The 15,332-nt window shown below is 47.0% G+C and overlaps 2 protein-coding genes across 3 annotated transcripts in view; one reads left to right on the plus strand and one right to left on the minus strand.

The window, feature by feature from the left end:
- RSPH14 (radial spoke head 14 homolog) overlaps positions 1–15,332 on the plus strand; it is a 262,764-nt gene that overhangs the window by 138,265 nt on the left and 109,167 nt on the right. The gene's annotated exons all lie outside the window — the stretch shown is intronic.
- Positions 1–15,332, minus strand: part of GNAZ (G protein subunit alpha z) — a 122,752-nt gene that overhangs the window by 106,006 nt on the left and 1,414 nt on the right. The gene's annotated exons all lie outside the window — the stretch shown is intronic.

Below are 15,332 nucleotides of genomic sequence, written 5' to 3' on the forward strand. Positions count from 1 at the left end.
GGGGACTGCCCCTCTCCCCATGCTGGACACGAGCTCGGGACAGATGAAGGCAGCCCAAGATCTCATTTGCTTTTTTGGGCAGCTTACCAGAGTGCTGTGGGGAAAGCACTTTGCATACCTTGAAGGACCCTAGTATTATGATGAGAGTCACCCATCACCGTCATCATCCTCTCTGTCATTCATGATCTGTACCTCAGTTTCCTTCTGTAAAGGAAAGAATTAAACTAGATGACTTTGCAGCACTCTGTCAGTCATCACAAACAACATTAGACGCCATGTCACACTGATGACTCATAGGGAGCTTTCAGTCCACTGAAGACTTGTCTAGCCAGGCCTCTACTGCCCTGGCCTCCTGCAGCCAGTTTTGGGAGGATGGCACTGAGCTTGTTAGACAGAAGGCGGGGAAAGTTGGTGTGACATGGCCTTCATGGTCCCAGCTCCTTGAATACTCCCTGATCTGCCTTTACTGACCCTTTGCTAGTAGCAGAGCAATGAATGGGTGAGCAAGGAGTTGGGAGGGCAGCAGTCCCATCAGCAAATAGCAGTCAGGAAGACATTTGTGGCACGGGTGAGAAAGGGAACCCCTCTGACAGGATGAGCTGGGCAGATGTTGTCCGTGCTCTGGCTCAGCACTGGGTGACGTGGGCTTGGAAAGGATGCAGCTATCTCTTCATGGCTCCTGTGGGCTCATGCCTTGGGCTTATGCAGTTGCCCCTTGTTGGTTCCTGTGACTATGGGATGATACAGGGGAGACTGGGCAGTGGGCTTTGGAAGGGAGATTTCTGCAAGGAGGAGTAAGCAGAATCAGAAGCCCCATGCTAAAAATAAACTAAAACCAAATAGGAATGGAGGAGAGAGCCAGAGACCTTGGCCTGTCCTGATTAAAACTTAATGGGTAGGGAGCTCTTTTGGCTCAGGGGCCAGTCCTCTTTGATATGGTCACAAGCAACTGATGGATCAATAAGAAGCTGCCAGTCACACATACCCTTTATTAGGGGGTCCAGAGAGCACGTGACCCATTAGAAGGGGTGAGGCAAAGGCCCATCTCTGCACGTGCTTCGTAGGGTGGCACCCATTACATGTTCTAGAAGGGAGATAGAATGAGGAGAGAGTTCATGGAGGCATTCTTGACTGAGAGACCCATAGGAAAGAAAGGAATGAGCAGGGGCAGGTGGACAGATCCACGGACTAGGCCAGGGATAAACAATGAGAAGATCAATAAGAACTGAGGTTGCAGGGGCAGGGCAGGGCAGGATGGAAAGGAGAATTGGGACGCAGCACCTCAGCCAAGGGAGGTGGCCCAGCCTGTGGCACATCACTGCTCTTAATTCCTTCCCTCTGGTGATAAGGAATCCCAGTGGAGCCTGGTCTGGAGGCTTCTAGCTAGCATCAACTGCAAAGAGCGGGAACTCCCCAGCCTTTGATAATACTAGAGGCCCCTTCCAACTCTCTTATTCTGGTACAAGGCATCACGGGCTAAGCACCCACTATGTGCAGGCAGATAAATCTGGGTGCTAGGAGCTGGGCAGATACAGGCATGAAGACCCAGAAGGGAAGAAGTGAGCCACCAAGAATGAATCTAATGCCCTCATTTACTGAGAAAGAAACTAGCCCAGAGACATGGCATGATCTGTCCATGGTCACCCAGGTGGAAAAGAGCCAACTAGGCCTCACACCCAAGTGACACTTGACCCCTGCCTTCTTAGGGGGGAGGCAATATGGTTGGCCCTGAGGAAGGAGGATTGGATGGGTTCTCCTTGACTGCAGAGGCAAGACTGGGAACATTGGGCAGAAGAGAAAGGCAGATTTGGGCCGGATGTGAAGACCAATTGCTTAGTGATTAGTGCATCTATACAGCAGTGGAAAGGGCTGCTTTCACTAGAGGTCTTTGGTCATGGGTGGGGAGACCCTGGCCTCAGGGAGATTGTCGAAGGGGACTTTTCATCAGGCCTAGGCTGGATAGGAGTTCTCTGAGGTCAATACCAGTTCTGTGCCATCAACCCCAGTAAGCCACAATACACAATATTATGTGCTAAATGCATTAGAGAGGTACCCCCCACTCCAAAGTGGCTAGAATCTCAGCTTCCATAGCCAGGGAATCTTCATCCTTTAGAGGAAGCTGGTGTAGCACATGGAATATTGGGCCTGGAGTCAGGAAGATCTGAATTCAAATTTAGCTCAAATTCAGACACTTAGTAGCTGTGTAACCCTGGGCAAATCCCTTGACTTCTGTTTGCCTCAGTTTCCCCAACTATAAAATGGGTTTAATAATAGTATCTACCTAGCAGGATTGTGGTGAGGATCAAATAAGATCATATCTGTCTGAGGCCTGGCACATAGTAGGTGCTTAATAAATGCCTGTTCCCTTCCTCCCTTCTAAAGCATTTGATATTTTTGACAACTTTCTTCTCCCAAATTTTCTCTCTTTTATTTTTCATGACACTGCTCTCTTCTTGTTCTCTTATTTACATATATGACTATTAAGCCTCTTTTAGGGGACCTTCTCCTATGTCAAGCCCACCAGCTATGGGTGTAGCACAAGCCTGAGCCCTAAGTCCTTTTTGATTTTCTCTCTATACTTGGTGATTCCAACACCTTTCAGGAGTTCAGCTACCATCTGTGAGAAATCTGTGTATTTAGCCTTAGTCTCTTCTAGCCCCACATGATGAAAGGCCCTTTGACATCTTGAGCAAGATCTGCCTTTCTCTTCTGCCCAGTGTTCCCAGTGTTGCCTCTGCAGTCAAGGAGAACCCATCCAATCCTCCTTCCTCAGGGCCAACCATATTGCCTCCCCCCTAAGAAGGAAGCGGTCAAGTGTCACTTGGGTGTGAGGCCTAGTTGGCTCTTTTCCACCTGGGTGACCATGGACAGATCATGCCATGTCTCTGGGCTAGTTCCTTTCTCAGTAAAATGAGAGAATTAGAATCACTCTTGTTGGCTCCCTTCTTCAACATGTCCAACACTTGCTCCCCACTCCAATTGTTCCCCACTCCAATCTGTCCTTCACTTAGCTGCCAAAGGGATATTCGGAAAGTGGACCGTGTAACTTGCTCCTCAAGAAACTCTAGTGTTTCCCCTTTCCCTGTAGGATTGAATGCAAACTCCTTTGGCATTCAAAGTGGCTGCCACCTCCTCCAGGAAGCCTTTCCTATCCTCCCAGGTTCTAGAGCCTTCCTCATTTCCATCCATTTTTAGAGCTAGTTTATATAGAGTTATATATAGACATGCTGCCTTCCCCAATAGGACATAAGCTCCTTGTGTTCCCCTTCTGTCTTTGTACCCCTAGAACTTAGCACAGTAAATGGTTAATACATGCTTGTGGATGGAGGTAAGTAAGGAAACTGTGGAGATGAAGAGGGACTATGGGGGAAGAGGTGAATGGATCAGTTAGGAAACTGGTCTGGGGGGAGTTAACAAGGGCCTTTATTGGGGCAATGAGAGTAGAGAGGAGGCCACATATTTGAGATGGAATCAATAGGACCCATGAAGTGACTGACTATAACAAGAAGAGGAGGGAAGTCCCAGTACTGTAGTTCTGCTGGCTTCCCAGATTATTATCTATTTACCTAGATTAAGGACCTTTATTATAACTAAAAAAAAGGAAATAAGAAGGAAGCTCAAAGATAAGCCCAAGGCCTTGGGTTTGGGCCTGGAAGGTGGGGTATTGAATGGTAGCACCAGAGACAGAAAAAGGGAAGTCAGTCTTGGGAAGGAGAGTGAATGCAGGGGAGGGACAGGTGTAGCAAAGGGGCAGGGGCATGGTAAGGAGGGCTGTTCAGATCTCTTCTCAAGAAGCTAGAGCCCCACACCCTGGATGACCTCAGTTTCCCAGTTGTTTCCTGCCCTTCTGCCAAAGGAGGGCCCTTCTCTTCGTGAGCAGAACAGAGTGGCTCTTTTTAAGGCAGGTCCCACAGCCAGCCTGAAGCTTCTTTAATATAACTCCAAACCTCTCAGAATGTGGAGCCAGGAAGTTGGCCTGTCTTTGCTGTGAAGGCTTTGGGGATGATCCAGCCTAGGCTGCTCCACATTTCCCTGGCTCATGGCAGTCCGTTATTCTGTATTGTTCTGTATGAGCTGTCTGTGCATGCTAGACTCAGCCTTCTACTGATCTTGGGTTGTTCCCCTTATCCCAGCAGTCAGCTTCAAGCAGGCTATTTGGCTGTGCATAAAAAGTACAGTTTGGAAGAGACGTCTACAATGTGAGTGCTGGAAGGGACCTTAGGGCGCAGAATGTCAGAGCTGAGGAGGCCCAGAGAACACTAGGTAGAAAACAGAAAATAACCCCAGAACTGGGAAGGAGCTCAGAACATCAATTGGGAAGAAGGACCTTAGCACATGAAGGCTCAGAATTGAAAGGGGCCTCAAATAAAAAAGGGAGATCAAAGCTAGAAGCATCCTTGGAAAAGAAAATGTCACAATTGAGAGGAGCCTCAGAATGCCTTAGCTGGGACGTATCATCTAGTGGGAACCATCCTTTTCACAGATGTGGGGCATGACCTGCAGAAACACACAGTCAACCAGTCTGTCGATAAAGGTTTATTTTGTGCCTGTTGTATGTCAGACACTGTGCAAAAAAGGCAAGAGATGGTCCCTGTCCTCCAGGAGCTCCCAATCTAAAGGGGAGACAAAGGACCCATTGGATTGCACACAGGGTAATTGGGAGAGAAATAACAGAGGGGAAGCAATAGCAGTCCTATTTTTTTAAAGCTAGACATCTCCAGTTACTTCACCTGATCTTGGCATGGCATGGCAAGGCAAGGCATGGCACAACCTCTACTCTCTTATCCTAATCCTATTTCTCTGAATGTGTCCCAGCTTGCCATGGTTCTCCCTAAAATGGCAAGCTCAGAATTGCCCAGTAGATTGGGTCCAGTGAGAGCAGGGAACAGCAGACTTCTCCCCTTTCTTGTTTTGGATGCCAGGGTTCTCTTGAAGGAGCCTAAGATCATTTTGACTTCACTGGATGTTCCATGGCACTTTGGATCCCCCCACTGAGTTTATTCTGGTCATTTTTAGGTCTTTTTGGGGATTAAAAAAATAAAATGAAACGTTTGCTCATCAAGACTGTGATAGACTAGGGAGGACATAGAGTTGGTGGAACTGATGCACAATTACACTGACAAGATTTGTGCACCATTGACTCTGTTGACTGGGGCCATTTTGATAAATTGCTAAAACCCAATCATATGTTTGATTTCCTTCTGAAGAAGCCCCTCAGAAAACTGGTCAATGGATTATTTTTCTCTCTTCCTCTGTGCTGAGGGATAAAGAGAAAAGGTGAACCTGTGGGCTCACCTAGGCTATGGGGCTCATATGATCTTGTCTCTATCTCCCTCTCATTCACAATGTTATACTTCAAAGCTCTCCCAGGTCCAAACAAACTGCCTATCTTCCTGCCTTCCTTTCCCCTTTCCCCTCTAACTGGGATATTTTCCCTTCAATCTTTGCCTGTCTAATTCTTATCCATCCTTCAAGACTGAATTTAAACACTGACTCCTCCCTGAAGCCTTCTTGGCTTTACCTCTAAAAGGTATGAATCTGTCTCGCCTCTCAATTAGCAAGGCACTTAAACTCTTTCCCTGTGGCATAAAACTCATATTTATGTATTATGCATTGTCTCTGACACCAGATAAACTCCCAAGGAGAGGACTCTGTTATCCCGCAGTGCCCAGGCACCATGGACAGACCCAGATACACTGAATGAATGTCTATGAAATGAAACTGGACCCAATTTAATAACTTCACTCCTGTCTTTATCTAGAAAATAACACCCATTTTACACCTAATTCTGTGACTCAGTTTTCTTTGACACTGATTCTCTTGGCCCAGCTCTGATGGAATGACGCCATCTTTCATCTGGCCCAGGCATAAATAGGTATACCCTACCATTGGAGAGGGAAAGACTATCAGGGAGACAGAATATGCTTGCCTCCTTGCTTTCTCTTCACCAGTATGAAAACCACTCAAGCAGTCATGGGATCTGGAATTGGGAAGGATTTAGAGATGAGTTAGTCCAACCCCATCATTTTACAGGTGAGCAAACTGAGGCATAGAGAGGTTGGGACTTGTCCAAGGTTATTCATAGAGTAGCAGACAGAGTTGGGAGAGCTCTGCTTCCAAATCTAGTGATCTTTTTACTATACTATTCACTAGATCTGTTAATTTTGCAATTTATAAAGGGGGAGGAGGCCTGCTCTGAAATATGTATCCAGGGGCTCCTCATGTCTCACCATCAGGAAGAACCAGGAGTACCACAAAAACCTTCATAAAAAAGGCTCAGTGGATTGAAAGCCAGGCCTAGAAAGGGGAGGTTCTAGGTTCAAATGTGGCTCCAGACATGTCCTAGCCATTACCATTCTTCTGCCTTGGAACTAATACATAGTATTGAATCAAAGATGGAAGGTTAGGGTTTAAAAAGAAAAATGTAGGGACAGTGAGGCTGGGTGACCTTTTTGCAGGGATCATATACTCATATTTGGACCATGGAAAGGGGTTTAGAGGTTGTTTAGCCCAATCCCCTCATTTTTCAGATGAGGAAACTGAGGTGTGCAGTACAGAAGAGAATTGTCTAAGTAAGAAACAGAGGGGGAGTCAGATCTACCGCAGACATTTACTAGCTGTGTGACCCTGGGCAAGTCACTACATCCTATCTGCTACAGCATCCAAATCTGTAAAATGAACTGGAGAAGGAAATAGAAAACCATTCCAGAACCTTCAATGAGAACCCTCCCTCCCCCCCTAAAAAAGACTTCCCAGAGAGGCAGAACCTGAAAACAACAAAACAGCAACAAGCATCCCCATCTTGACTGATGTTGCACAGGGGAGTCAAGCTTCAGGATGGCCTCTGAGGGTCCTTTAAAGCCAAGAGAATTCCAATTGGTTTTCTGAAAACCGTTTTACAAGGCTGATGAAAAAGTTCTGTTTGTCTCTCCTTGCAGTGGATCTGAACCCTCCAACTTCTCCAGTGATTGGTGAGGCTTGTTCTAAATTAAGGCCTCTCTCTTTCAGAGACAGCCCCTAGAGAGTCAAGCTAAGACCACGTGAGGCAGCAGTTCCTCTGACAAAGAGAAAAATTCAATGAAGCTATTGTTATGCAGAGATACCCTGCTATCCCCACCTACTTAGAACCACTCACTGCTTCCCATTGCTGCCACCTGGCACAGATCCACTCTCAATCCCCCAGAGCCTGGCCATTGGCTTTGTAGACTGACCCAGGTTCTGGGCTCTTGATTGTACAGGGCAGGGGGCTTAGAGTTGGAGGGAAATACCCTGCCCTCAAGAGGCTTACATTCTACTGGTGGGAAATACCTTGAATGGGGATAAGTAAATCCCAAATGACACAAAGTACCTTGGGCTTGGGAGCCCTAACAACTGGGGCAACGAGGAAAGGCCCGAATGGGCCTTGAACAACAGGGAGCCAAGGGGTAGGCACTCTGGGCCTGGAGTTTCAAGCCTGAATTTAGTGTTTATAAAGGTGAGTGAGCTCAGGTAAAGTTCAGGGAATAGTGGGGAGTCCAGTTTGGCAAACACAGATGTGATGGAAGGGCAGGCACATGATTTAAGGCTGAAAAGTTAGTTTGGAGCCATTTTGTGGAAGGTCTAGAAAGCCAAGCGAAGGAAAGTAGACTTTGTCTGAGGGGTATCAGGAAGCTACTGAAAACCTTGGAGCAGGAGAATGCCACAGTCAGAGCCAAAAGGTTAAGCTGAATTGGACAGTGTGTGTAAGATGGACTGAAGAGGCAAGGAGGAGGACCAGGTAGGCTACAAAAGACAGTCTAGTGGTCCCTCATAGAATGTCCAAAGTGATGGCAGTGGGAGAAGAGAGGGCACTAGCAGGTGTGTAGAATCAACAACTTCTCTCACATGCCAAGATGGTTGGGCTTTGGTGCCCATCAGTGCTGCTTTTCTAAATATGGAGGGGAGAAGAGGGTGGATTGGGCTTTGGCTATGTTGAGACTGAGGTAGCATTGGGAAATCCACTGGGAGCCCTTGTTAGCCTGGAGATAAGGACTTGACCTAGGCTTTCTTCCCTATAGGGAACTCCTGGAGGAAGAATATCTCACTACCAGTGCACGTCAGCACCCTTTCTATGACTTCTAGTCTCAGGGAGTCACCTAGAACACTGAGAGATTAAGTAACTTGCTCAGTGTGTGGCAGAGACGGGATCAGTGGAGAAAACAAGAGTGAAAGATTTCATGTTAAGAGAAAGGTTTGAATTGAATCAAAACCACCACTTTGGTGGGTGACAGTGGCTTGGTTACTTCTCAACTTTGGTCTCCTCATCTGTGAAATGGGACAAGAATTCTTGTAGTATCTCCCTCTGTAGAGTTATTCTGAGGAGAGCACTTGTAAACATCAAAGCCCTATAAAAGGAAGCTATACTCACAGTGCCAATGGTCCCCTCTACTGGAAAATTGGCAGGAGCAAGAGAAAGAGAGGAAGGGAAAGTCCCATAGAGCCAACTTGGCTTCTTCTTTGCAGTTTGGATATCAACTTCATGTGGCCAGATGGTCAAGATAAGGAAGGATATGTCATGGAGACTGATTGAGTTCATTTAGGAAGGAGAGGAGCAACAGGCATGCTTGACCATGTCAACATCCTAGGGGAAAGGCTAGGTGTGGGGCTTTGAAGGCCTAGATAAGGAAAAAGTAAATTAGATATTTATTGATTACCCCACAATGTTTGAGGCCTGTGGTTGGGGCTGGGAATATGGTTAGGAAAAACCCAACACAGCTACTGCCCTCAAAGAGCATACAGTCTGATAAGGAGGACAAGTCATGTAAACAGCTTTGTATCATACATCATAAGAGTATGATGGAGGCCAAGGGAAAAATAGATGTAATAGTCCAGGACAGGATGAGGATGGAGAACTTTCAGCTGGGGAAGAAAAATCAAGGAAGCCTTCCCGTAGAGGAGGAGAGCTGAGCTGTCCCTTCAAGGAAGATAAGGGCTTCAACCAAAGGGAAGGAGTGACCTTCCAGGATGGTTTGCATGAATGCCTAGCCCAAAGAAAGCACTCAAAGGTTTGTCAGGATTGACTGATGGAGGCAAGAGAGAGCAGGATAAGATGAAGGATCCTGGCTGGGCTAATGGAACCAGATTGTGGAGCGGCTTTGAATGCCAAGCTGAAGAGTTTGTATTTTATTTTAGTAGGGAAGCCACAAACTTCCTGGGCCTTAGAAATGTAAATGTGACATCCCTCCAAGGAGAACTGGATCAGAGAGGCTGAAGCCTGGAAGGAGGGGAACTACAATTATAATTGACAACAATCCAGGTGAGAGTGATTGAGGGCCTGATGGAAGAGTGTGGAAACAACAGGGCTTGGCAAGGGACCTTTTGGACTCTGGAGGTGAGAGAGGGAGGAGCCAAAAGTGATCAAACCCTAGCTCTGGAGCTCTGATCTATGGCTGTCAGAAATCCCCAAGACAGCCTTGGGTCATTTCCTCTTTCTGAGACAAGAAATCATGTGTGAATGATTGGGTATCTTTGAGAAAAGCAGGGCAGGGATGGCAGCAGGAGGGAAGCAGAAGTTAATGATTACAGGTCGGAACTTTGGCAATAGAGCTCATTCTCTGGGGAAATCTAATGGGTGCTCAGCAAATCTGGGCTGGGGAGGCTGGTGCCAGCGGTGAGGAGGGTAACAAAGACAGAGAAAGGATGCTGTATTACTCCCTGGGCAGAATTTGGTCCTTTCCGCTGCAGGCAGTCAGGCAGTTCCCCTCCCCCCACCCCCACTGTGCTCTAGGACATAACAGCCCTCTGTTGAGGCATCTGGAGCTTTGTCAAAGGCTTGGCTGGTATAGAAATATGGAGGGGCCCCAACTGAAGGAGCCATTTCTCTTGCCTCGTGTCTCTTAGTCTCAGCTGGAATGGAAAAGAGAAATCCCATTATGGGATGAGATGAGTAAGGTGTGGGGAGGGTGGCAGGCCAGGTGGACGAGATGTTTGGGTTATGTCCTAGAATTGAAAGACCTCAGAGCTTGAAGGGACCTCTGAAGGTATATTGCTCTCCCCCTTACCTAAAATGGGAATCCCTTCTTTAGGCTCTCCAAGCCTTGCAGCCTCACACATGTCCAGTGGGGCAGAGCCCTTTGGACAGCTCCCCTTGTTACAGATTCTTTCTTCTATTCAGCCCAGATCTTCCTTTTCACTTTCCTCCAGGTCACTAAAGCCTCCCACAGAATAGGTGGAATCTCTTTTCCCTGAGACAGCTCTTCACATAATGAAATAGCCTCATTCCCCATTCCCTCCTAGCCCCAGTATCTGCTCTTCTCCGAGGAAAACATCCTCTGCCTCTTTAGCTAACCCTCAAGTGGCCTTTGGAGTCCCCTCTTCATCCTGGCCTGGAGCCATGCTCAGCAATGCTTCTCTCCAAGGTCTGCCTATCTGCCTGCCTGCTTGCTGGGTATCTTCCATAGAGCTGAAGCTGAGTCTCTGTGTTGTGTGTGTGCACACACTGATAATTTTCAGCTTGAATTTCCTTTTAAGATCAAAGATTCTAGAGCTGAAAGAGACCCCAAAGGTCATTTTATCCAAGTCCCTCATTTTACAAATGAGGAACCTGGGGCCTGGAGATGTTGGGGTGACTCACCCAAAGGCACAGAGTTTGTAACAGAACTGGGATTGACCCCTAGACCTTCTGCCTACATAGCCAACCTTCTTTGTCTTGCTCTCTGTTCACTAGCAGAAGATAGCAGATTTTGGTGTCATAGTCACTGCTAGTGAGGCACTTTTCTCCCAATATAGAAGAGTTCAGGACTTCAACCAGCATCATGTATTGGCAGTTCCCCAAACACATCTGTTATTTCTAGTTTTTTAAACCCTTACCTTCCATCTTGGAGTCAATACTGGGTAATGGGTCCAAGGCAGAAGAGCGGTAAGGGCTAGTCAATGGGGGTCAAGTGACTTGCTCAGGGTCACACAGCAGGGAAGTGTCTGAGATCACATTTGAATCTAGGACCTCCCGTCTCTAGGCCTGACTCTCAATCCACTGAGCCACCCAGCTGCCCCCCACATCTTTTATTTCATCTAGTATTTATAATGACCCTGTCAAGATGTGTTGAAAATTACTACAGATGGGAGAGGAAGGGAAGAGTCTTTCCTTAATTACCTACTATGTGCCAGATCCTGTGCTAAGCACTTTACAAACATTATTTCTTTGATGAGATAATGATGAGAAATTTGAGGCTGCAAGAATTTAAGCAAGTTGTTGGAAGTCACATGGCTGGTCCACAGCTAACCCAGGTCTCCTGAGCTCTGTGTCTAGTGCTCTGTGTGTGTGTGTGTGTGTGGGGGGGGGATGAAAAAGGATGGTCACCAGGAGCTCGGCTATAGCATGTTTGTCAGCTCTTCCAAATCTACCAGGAGTCTCCTGGGAGCCTCTGAGAGACTTCTGACTCCCAGAGAGTGATATGGTTTCCTCCCAGGATGCCCAAAAGCCAGGGGAGGGGGTTAGTGACAAAGAATTTTGATCCCCAGCACCCTGCTCAGCTCCAGTAGTGGGCTAACAGGAGCTTCTGCTCCCCATAGACATCATTACACTCCCTGCATTATTTCAGAAAGTCAGAAACCTGGGTGTAGGCACAAACACATGAGAACCAGAAAGGCTAGGCTGCCAGTCCGCCAGCCTGCAGAGAAGGGAATGGTATTCTAGCTGATGGTCACAGTCTCAAGGGTACTTACACACACACACACACACACACACACACACACACACACACACTAATACATATATACACACAACACATAACATACATGCACATCCAATACACCCTCTATACACAATACACACATAAAACTCACACACACGTACACATACACTTATACATACAGCATTTCAGAGTTGGAAGGTCCCCCAGAAGTCATCTAATCTAACCTGACTCAGAATGCCCCGCAACAACGCAGACATATGGCCCTTAAGCCTTTGCATGGGGCCCTGAACCCCAGGTTCACTCCCTTCTCCAGCCTCCTTCCTCCCCACCCACATATCCGTACTCATACTGAAAAAAGCATCCACTGCCCCACCTGCCAACCGTGCTACCAAGAGCTACCTGTAAGCTAAAATGCCATTTCGTTGCAATGAGGCCACTATTTGTTCAAACAGGCCATGGGCCTTGGCCTTAGAAATGCCAACTTTGCTGCAATCTATCAAGAGGCTACTATCATTGACTAAGTATTATGAGGGGCATACACCGAGAATGGTAGCACCGAGCCATTGTCCTCCAGAAACTTATATCAGGAAAGCCAAGGCATGCTGCCATTTTGGAGGCCACCAACAATATCCAAATCACTCTTGCCCTCTGTATCATCTGCCAGAAAGCATCTGCTACTTCCACCCCCTATATTCTTCCTCCCTATGTGCCTCTTGTCTCTCTATCTGCCTGCCTCCCCTCCCCTGCCATTTTACAACAGTGCATACTTCTGCTCTGGAAGCTGCTCTTGCTAGAGCCAGAGAATGTTAGGACTAGAATAGACCTTAAAGACTATCCAGGCCAACCCTCTTCCCCCTTTAGTGATCCTTTCCCCTTCTCTTCAGAGGACACTTGTCAGGTGTGACATTGTGAGGATTCTGTCATATTCAGCTTGGACTAGATGAGGTCCCCTCTGACTCTGTGATTGCCCTTTGATTCTGGGACCCTTTTATAAGAGCTGAGGAAAGGGAAGGCCTGGGAAGAGAAGCAATTTGCTATAGATTCTGCAGAGAGAGAATGACAGAGGCAGGGAAGGCCAGGGCTAGTCTACTAACATCTAGCTTGGAGCACTTTACTTCCTACTCTGCTTCCTCTTGTCCCTTCTGGTCCCCCAACTGTGGCCTTTTCCTCTGCTCTGCTCTTTCCCTGGGGACCCCCTTTATGCAGATGATGCCCCATCCCCTGACTACTCCTCTGAATTCCAAATCACCATTTCCAAAAGTCCAAACAAAACTACTGAACATCCTAAATGTCTCCCTCCCACCTTGAACTCACTCCATCTAAAACTGATTCTCCTCTAAACTTCCTCAAACTTGTTCACAGCTTTGCTACCCTCCTAGACCTCTAGGAACAAAACCTTGCCATTGTGCTCCACTCCTTCTTCTTCATCCCCAACAGCCAACTTGTTTTTTCCTTTGCAGTGAATTTCTTGTATTTTTCCTCTTTTACCATCCCCCTGGTCACAGCCTTAGTCTAGGCCCCATCATCTCCCAATATGATTATTGTAATTGACTCCTTTCTGTTTTCTCTGCCTCTATTGTTCCTCTCCCTATAGTCAGCCTTCCATGCCATTTCTACATCACCCTAAAGCATAGCTTTAATCACACCACTCCCCATCTCCAAAGCCTCCAGTGGGTAGCCAATGCCTAGACTAGAAAGTCTGGCATTCAAAGCCTTCCATTCTATCTCAGTCTGCCCTAAGTTTTACTATGCTAAGCTTCCTATCCATTCCTTGTGTTTTCCACCCTCATTGTTCATACTATGTAATGTCTCTCAGCCCTCTACCTCCAATCTTGGCTTATTATATTCCTATCTACCCTGTCATGTACCTCAGGAAGGCCTCCCCTAATCTTCTTCTGCAAGCACTGACCTCTCCCTCCAGCTCTAGCACTTCATTAGCCTCTTATTGACACCTTTCTACTGTCACAGATCCCTTACTTCCCCCAGGTCAGGGAGGTTTATCTTTGTGCTAGTCATGCCTTTTTCACTAGACCAGGAGCTCCCTGGCAGGGACTGATTCTCATCTTTGTATATTCCCAGGCTCCAATGTAGTTATTGGGGAAATAAAGAATAGACAAAAAAAGAGAATTGAATAACAGTACAAGTATTTACTATGGTCCCAGAAGGGCTTGACTCCCAGAGAAAAAAATCCTGCCATATCATCTTAATGTCTAGAAGAGACTTGGCAGCACTAGGAAGGATGTTAGAACATGGAATTTCAAAGTTGTCCTGAGGAAAAAAAAATAACAGAGCTTGGAGGAATCTTTAAGACTGATAGGTGGGAAGGACTAGGCAATACAGAATATTCAAACTAGGAGGGGTCTTAAAACATAGAATAGTAGAGCTGGACTGGATCTTGGGTCATAGGATCTCATTGCTGAAAGGGACCATAGGCATCATCCAGTCTAATAGTATCATTTTATACCTGAGGAAACTGAGGCCAGCCACTCAGTCCTTCTCAGAGGCTGAATTTCCTTATAGTGCTCAGTTTTCACCTAGGCTGGATGAAAAAAGCTATCTCTCTACTGACCGCTGGTTCTCTCTCTAGCTGCTTTATGCCTTGAAGTGAAAGAGTCACAAAGATGGAAACAAATCTCTCCTGTTAGAGTCATTCCACTGTGCCCAGGATGGCCCTTCTGGCCACAATGGGATCCAACCTTCCTACCCACAAAGGTAGAAGTTGATTCCAGGGCAAGAGCCTCATACCACTCACTGAAAGCTTTTACCAGCTTCCCTTGCCATCCGTACATTAACTCTCGTCAATGCCATTGCAGAGGAAAAATGCCACAGGCCAGGAAGAATGGGGTGGGAGACCAGCCATATGTCAAGTGCTCATTTACTCCTTGACAGTTGCCCCCTCCTTCTGCCCTCTCACTCTCACAGGGTCAACCCCATGGCCATTCTAGCCCCAGGTTCCAGCTCTGCAGGGAACACCAAGGTACAAATTGTGGGAGGGTCTGGCCTCAGGTATCTCAAGTTCCCTTTGACAACTGGCTAATGCTTTTATGTTCTAGGTATTTATTTACCTACCACCTCTGGAATCCACCATGCCTTTTGGCAAGTGTGATTCCAATGCTTACTTTTTGGTGCAACCCTGGTCCTTAGGTTTAGGGACTGAGGCACGAAACAATATCATTCAGACAAGACCAACAACCAGCAATGGGGGATCGGTCCTTCAAGATGGGGAGATGACTCTCTAAGCATAGGGTATAGTCGATGTCTCTAAACAGCTCCCCCAAGATCCGAAAGGCATCATCTGTTCATGAAGTGCTACCACACCCTCTGAAATGAAATCTAGGGAGAGGGACCAATGACAGGCTGAGGATTCCTCCAAATGCCCCCCCCGTTCTCTCTTCTCTCCTGAAAACAACAGAGCCTTGGACCTTGGCTGCTTTCTCAGGAAGCTTCCTGCCCTCTTAACCCTCTCCACCAGGCCCATTCGGGCTACTCCCTGATGATGTTATCTATAAGTGTAAAATCAGGGATTCCATGTTGAACTGAGAACAGACTCGTAAGCCTTCTTCTCCTCTCTTCCCCCTGCTCCCCCAACACACACCTTTGAAAAAGAGATCCAAGAGCCTGCAGTCACATGGAGCCACATATCTTTTCCAGTAATAGAAGCAGCTTGCTGCCCAAGGATGA

Source organism: Monodelphis domestica, chromosome 3 (genome assembly GCF_027887165.1).
Source record: "Monodelphis domestica isolate mMonDom1 chromosome 3, mMonDom1.pri, whole genome shotgun sequence".
In the NCBI taxonomy this organism is placed as follows: Eukaryota; Metazoa; Chordata; class Mammalia; order Didelphimorphia; family Didelphidae; genus Monodelphis; species Monodelphis domestica.